At 48.8% G+C, this 6762-nt stretch overlaps 1 non-coding gene across 1 annotated transcript; it reads left to right on the forward strand.

The window, feature by feature from the left end:
* The first annotated feature begins 3863 nt into the window (after nucleotides 1–3863).
* On the forward strand, nucleotides 3864–3935 carry TRNAC-GCA (transfer RNA cysteine (anticodon GCA)). The gene has a single exon. It is a non-coding gene; the product is annotated as a tRNA-Cys (tRNA).
* Nucleotides 3936–6762: the final 2827 nt, after the last annotated feature.

Here is a 6762-nt window from a genome sequence, read left to right on the forward strand (position 1 = left end):
TGTGTCTGAGAACGCTCAGGAGTGTCCCATCTGGGCCTGCCAGGCCTTGTCTCCTGGGGTGTGAGCCCCTGGGTATCCTTGAGCCCCAGGGCCCCCATGCTCAGCAGTTGTCTGGGGTGGGGAGGCTGCCTTTCTGGGCAGCCTGTGCCCCATTGTTTTTCAGAATTTCAGCAACAGAGTTTCTCATCTTCTTCCAGAATTCCTGGTCACTTCACGCATAGTGACAATGGCTGAGTCTTTGTGAGGATGATCTGTGATACCTGGTTGCTTGGCACACCCCCCTGAGGGACCCTAGGTATCACCTGGGACTCGGGGTCAGTCTGCCTCTCTGCAGATGACCGTGGCTGGTTACCGAGTCAAGCTCAGGGACCTGGTTCCTTCTCCACTCTGGGTGAGGTCTCTCTGTCCTATAACTGATAGGGGAGTGTCAGTTACTTACATCCCTCCCCCAATACCACACTGTGAGTCACTGATAAAAAGCAGTGGGCCATTGTTGATTATCCACACTATGCCAGCCCGGGCACGGGGAACTTTGTGCATGCTATCTTTTTAATTCCCAGAACCACCTGAGACCACGCAACTTACTGCGCTTGGGTTCAGAGGTCAGGGTGTGTCGGCCGCGAGGGTTGTCTAGAGAAGTGACTGCACATTTCAGCGCCTTTATCCTTCATCTACAAAATGAGCCATTAGACCATATGCTGTTTAAAATCCTGACTTGAAAACTCACCTTTGTTCCCTTTCTGAGGAACAACTCTGACCTCACAAAAGTCAAACTTAAGCCCTCAAAAGACACAGAGCTGACCGTATAATAGAAACCTGCCTGAATCCACTGTCCATGGAATTCTCCAGGCAAGAATACTGGGGTGGGTAGCCATTCCCTTCTCTAGCGGATCTTCCTGACCCAGGGATCGAACCCTGCATTGCAGGCAGATTCTCTACCATCTGAGCCACCAGGGAAGCTCCAACACCTAATATCTACATACTGTTATTTGTTGTTCAGTAGCTAAGTTGTGTCCGACTCTTTGAAACCGCATGGACTGCAGCACACCAGGCTTCCCTGTCCATCGTTACATCAGTGGGTTGTTATTCTGATGAGGGAGTTGTTTAAAACTATTATGATTGTTTTTTAATTTCAAGTAACAGAAAGCTCACGTCAAGGCCGCAGTTCTGCAATCATAACAGGATTTGGGAGGTGGCTGTGATCCACGTGGAAAGAGCACCAACTTAGCATCGCGCATCCGGGGCTGGAATGTAATTGAAATTTACCAGCTCTGTGTCTCTAGGCAAGGAATCTTTGCGCATCAGTTTTCTCAACTGTAAAAATAAGAATTGCAGGATTCATCATGCGGGGGCTTTATGCGGCCCAATGAATGTGACAGTACATCACACATTTGTAACTGCTCTGTGCTACGTAAGAGTTATTATAACTCTTCTTCGGCTGATTCTATTTATGTAAAACCTTAACATCAATGCTTGTCAGTTCTGGAATGAGCTTAGGGAAGGCAATTGCTGACTCTGCCTACGGACCTCTGTTAACCACTCTGACACTGCTCTACTCTCCCCAAATGTAGTCTAATTTTCAAAATAGTCTCCAAGGGGAAAATGCCCCTGTTTCTTCTCTGTGCTTGCATTTCATACCATGGCAGTGGTCTTCTTCCTCACAGATGATACATAGTTTTAGTTTTGTAGGGCTTCTCTGATAACTCAGTTGGTAAAGAATCTGCCTGCAATGCAGGAGACCCCAGTTTGATTCCTGGGTCAGGAAGATCTGCTGGAGAAAGGATAGGCTACCCACTCCAGTATTCTTGGGTAAAGAATCTGCTTGCAATGTGGGAGACCTGGGTTCAGTCCCTGGGTTGGGAAGATCCCCCGGAGAAGGGAAAGGCTACCCACTCCAGTGTTCTGGCCTGGAGAATTCCATGTCCATGGGTTTGCAAAGAGTTGGACATGACTGAGAGACTTTCACTTCACTTTAGGTTTTGGTAATGTGAGTGTTCTGAAATCTCCAAGAGGGGCAGGTGGGCTGGGATGTGGTAGGAAAGGCAAAGTTCCTTCCTGGAAATGTGAGGATCTGGGTTCCGTCCAGGGTTTTGCTACCCGTGAGCTGTTGGACGCCAGGAAAGTCCCCCAGTCAGTTCAGCCTCATTTTGATAATTTGAGCAGAGAAAAATTTCAGCCCCATCTTCTAGAGGATTTTTGAGAGGATAAAAGTATTAGCATTCCCATTATATATCACCAAATACATAGAGAATACTTTCAAGGTGGGAGTGAGGTCCTGAGCCAGGTGCCAAGGGTAAACCAGCTAACTGGATGTGCAGGAAGCCAGTGTATGTGTGAGGTCCATTTGGGTCTCAGGAGGGTGGCTGGGGGGCCTCACCTGGTGGGCCTTGAACACTCTGGCTACGATGGGCGCTTCCCACATGGAGGCAGTGTGTCAGGTGGGAAGACGGGGAGGGTTCAGGGGAAGACAGGCACCCCTGAGGGGCCACACTGACTGCTCCTCTCTGGTTTCCCCTCCCACTTTGGGTGGCCCCATCAAGAGAAGCAGCAAGTAGACCACCAGCCCGTCACAGCCGCTCCCTGTAGGGCTCATGGACAAGTGCGTAGGATCAAGAATTCACATTGTGATGAAGAGTGATGGGAGACTGTTGCTACCCTACTGAAATTGGATGAATTTGTCAGTATGGTACTGGAAGATGTCCCTGAATTTGAAGTCACACCAGAAGGAAGAAGAATTACTAAATTAGACCAAATTTTGTGAAATGGAAATGGTATAACAACGCCGGTTCCTGGTGGAGAAGGACCTGAAGTATGAATGGATTTCCTTGACTTATGCTATATCCTGTTTTGTCTTACGGTGATAACGAAATAGAATTTTTTTTAACCTTTCCATGTTTGTATTCTGTGAAGCCAAGTTTCCCATTAAAGGGAAATGCTTTGAGGATGCCCTGTTCATGCCCATTTTTGTAAGTTAATCATGATTATTTTGGAAAAAGAACAGTTTTTTTAAGACAAAAAATAAAGGTGTTTTTGTTAAAGAAAAAAAGAAAAAGAAGCTGAAAGGAGGTGATAGAAGCAGGGTGGGGTGGGCACCCAGTGATGGGACAGTTAGAGAGTGAACACGTGACAAGGGCGTTCATCTTGAGGGCCCTGACTGGCATACGGCAGCGTCCCCAGGGCTGGTGACTTACCTGTACAGGTAGTAAAGGAATTACCTTGTGGGGCAAACCATTCTTTTCATCCAGTTTCCCAGGAGCAAGGGGAGTATTTTGGAATAATCTTCTCACTGGAAGTGGTGTCACCCCGTCTCCTGGGTAAGTTCTGTACCTTGTGCCCTCGCCAACAGTCCCGAGGAGGTCTCCATCCCTCTGCAGCTCTGAATCAGCCCCTGTTCCCCTGGAGGCTTTGCTGGAGCGGGGCTTTGGGTGAGGGCTAATTAGATAATGCCTGTGAAGCACTTGGAGTTCCTTGGAGACGGTGCCTCTCGATGTATTATTAATAGTGGTGAGCACAGTGTTTCCAAACAAAGACGTGCCTACTTAAATACCCGGGGCAGGGGGAGAGAGGGCAGAGGGGAGGCCTGGAGAGCAGACCCAGCAGAGAGAGCAGGTCCTTGGGGAAGGCCTCCAGCTCCGTCACGTGATCTTCAAGGTGGGGATGGAGGGCAGGGACTGTGAGTGTGAAATGGAAAGTCGCAGGGCAGTACTTGTGTAGACAGTGTGAGCAGGGCCCTGGTCTGTGATGGGGCGCGAGGAGGGAAACTGGCAAGCCTGGCTAGGCTGTGCCCTCCGGAGGTGGTTTCCTATTGAGGAGATGTACTGACTTTGCTTTGCTTTGTGGCTCACCGGGGCTTCTCTTGGGCTTCCCTGGTGGCTCAGACGGTAAAGCATCTGCCTGCAATGCAGGAGACCCAGGTTCGATCCCTGGGTTGGGAAGATCCCCTGGAGAGGGAAATGGCAACCCACTTCAGTATTCTTGCCTGGGAAATCCCACAGATGGAGGAGCCTGGCTGGTTACAGTCCATGGGGTCACAAAGTCGGATGTGACTGAGCAACTTCAGTTTCAATTTCAGGGCTTCCCTGGTGGCTCAGATGGTAAAGAATCTGCCTGCAATGCAGGTGACTCAGCTTTGATCCCTGGGTCAGGAAGACACCCTCAAGAAGGAAATGGCAAACTACTCCAGTATTCTTGCCTGGGAAATTCCATGAACAGAGGAGCCTGGTAGGCTAGAGTCCATGGGGTTGCAGAGTCAGGCACAACTGAGCAACTAACACACACCAGCTTCCAGGAGCACTGCCTGGGCTAGCATTTCCCTGAGAGAGCTCCCTCAGCTTTAGCTGGCTGTGTTTCCTAAGAGATTAATCCGGGTTAACCCCTGCTCCTCCCAAAGATTGGGGTGTGCCCCATGCAGATTTCAGTATCAAATGCCTGGATCATTAAAGGACTAATTTGAGGAGGCCAAATTCTATGTTAGGGGTTGTGACTCCCATCCTGCTGGAGGATCTAGCTCAGAGAACTCACTCACCCCTCTATCACTGGTGACCCCTGTAGCTGCTCGCATGGGTAGGTATCCAGGGTACTTCCAAAAGACATATGGAAGTCTGTTATGGGCTAGGGGTTTGTCTCCCCTGAAAATTCTTATGCTGAAGACTTAATGAAACTGTTTACTTCAGATTGGGACTTGAACCCAGCCAAAACCCAGGATACGTGGTTCCGATACCTAATGAAGATCAGGTTTCTTGATGTCTCATTGCAGAAAGAATTTGTTGAGAGACAAAATGATAGGTAAGAAGTGGATTTATCCAGGTTCAGAGAGGAGCACACTCCACAGAGAGAGTGTGGGCCATGTGGCTGGATAGTTTTTATAGCCTGGGTAATTTCATATGCCAATGAGTGGGAGGATTATTCCATCTATTTGGGGGGAAGGGGTGGAGATTCCCAGGAGTTGGGCCACCACCCACTCCTTGGTCTTTTGACAGTGTCTTGGAACAGTCATGGCACCTCTGGGTGTGTCATTTAGCTTGCTGATTGAGGATCAAGGTCTAGTCTTGTCTGCCATCTTGATCCCATTTGATTCTAATTGGTTTATGTTGTGTCCTTGGACTATGTCATCCTTTCAGAAGTCGTGCCCTGCCCCCTTCCCTCCTGTTTCACTAACTCTCCCAATGGGGTGGTGTTTGGAGATGAGATCTTTCTTTGAGAGGTGGTTAGGATTAGGTGAGGCATGAAGGTGGGGCTTTTGTTACCAAACAGAAGTTCCAATGACTGATGCACAACAAGGCCAAATAAACCAAGATGTTGGAGTTTGGAGCAGAGAAAGGCTTATTGCAGGGCCAACAAAGGAGAACAGGTGGCTCATGCTCAAAACCCTCAAACTCTCCAGTGGCTCTTGGGGAAAAGGTTTTGTAGGTAAAATTTGGAGTGAGGGCTGCAGGGTGTGTGACTCTGTTCTTATTGGTGAGTAACAGGGCAGTGCTCCAGGAACCTTGCCCTTAGCCTGAAGTCACCATCCTTCACTTGGGTGGGGACCTCAGTTCCTTATGAAGAACTCAAGATATCATTATGTATATTTCTTAGGAGGAACCAGGACCCTGCCCGAGGCTGCACTATTGTTTCCTGACTGTTCCTCCCTTGCTTCTGCATCTCCTCCCTTCCCTGATTAGCAGTTGTTTGAATCTGCCCTTTGGCACTTTGGGAAGGTCAAGGAGGCTGAGAGAAGCCTATTTCCTTACAAAGTAGAAAGAGGGAACACACAAAGAATGCGTATCTGGGAGGGCCACACAAGGTCCTGCTCCCTTTCAACCTTACTTGGAAACCAGATTATTGCAGATTAATTAGTTAGGATGAAGTCATGCTAAAGTGGGGGTGGGCTTCTGGTCCAATGTAACTGGTATCCCTATAAGAAAAGAAGAGATATGGACACACACAGAGGGAAGATGACTCGAAGACCCTCAGGGAGAACACCACATGAAGAGAAAGGAAGGGATGGAATGATGCATTTCCAGCAAGGAAATGGCAACTCACTCCAGTATTTTTGCCTGGACAGAGGAGCCTGGCAGGCTACACTCCATGGGGTGGCAAAGAGTCAGACACGTCAACAACAACAACAGTCACCAAACAACAACAGTCACAGCAACAATCTACCAGCCAAGGGATGCTGAAGATCGCTGGCCATACCACAGAAGCTAGGAGAAAGACCCAGAACCCGTTCTCCCCTCCAGCATTCAGAGAGACTATGGCCCTGCCCACACGGTAACTTCAGACTTCGCCTCTGCAGAACTTTGAGAGAATGAATTTCTGCTGCTTTGGGACTACCCTGGTGGTCCAGTAGTTAAGACTCCACACTCCCAATGCAGGGGGTCCAGGTTCAACCCCTGGTCAGGGACCTTGAGCCCACATACTGCAACTAGAGATACTGCATGCCAATAAAAAATAGATAAGTAACAGTTTAAAATTTCTGTTTTTGAGCACCTGGTGTAGGGACTTTTTCACAGCAGCCCCAGGAAATTAATACTTTAGGGTCCAGGGGTGTTCAGATGCTCTTTCAAACTGACCACAAACACCTCGGTCGCCTTAGAAAGCCAGCCAAGCCCAGGAGGCCTCCGCTGTCTTTGTGCCTCTATTTTGGGAAGTCTGTACACATGGGCTCCTAGGTTCACTCATTGAGGACAGGCCTTCTGCTGCCAAGTTCTCACACAAAATGTTCCAAGACACAAAAGGGCTTAGAAACCCAGAGGCTGGAGCCAGGAGAAAAAAAGCAAA

Source organism: Bos indicus, chromosome 23, assembly GCF_029378745.1.
Source record: "Bos indicus isolate NIAB-ARS_2022 breed Sahiwal x Tharparkar chromosome 23, NIAB-ARS_B.indTharparkar_mat_pri_1.0, whole genome shotgun sequence".
Taxonomy (NCBI): Eukaryota; Metazoa; Chordata; class Mammalia; order Artiodactyla; family Bovidae; genus Bos; species Bos indicus.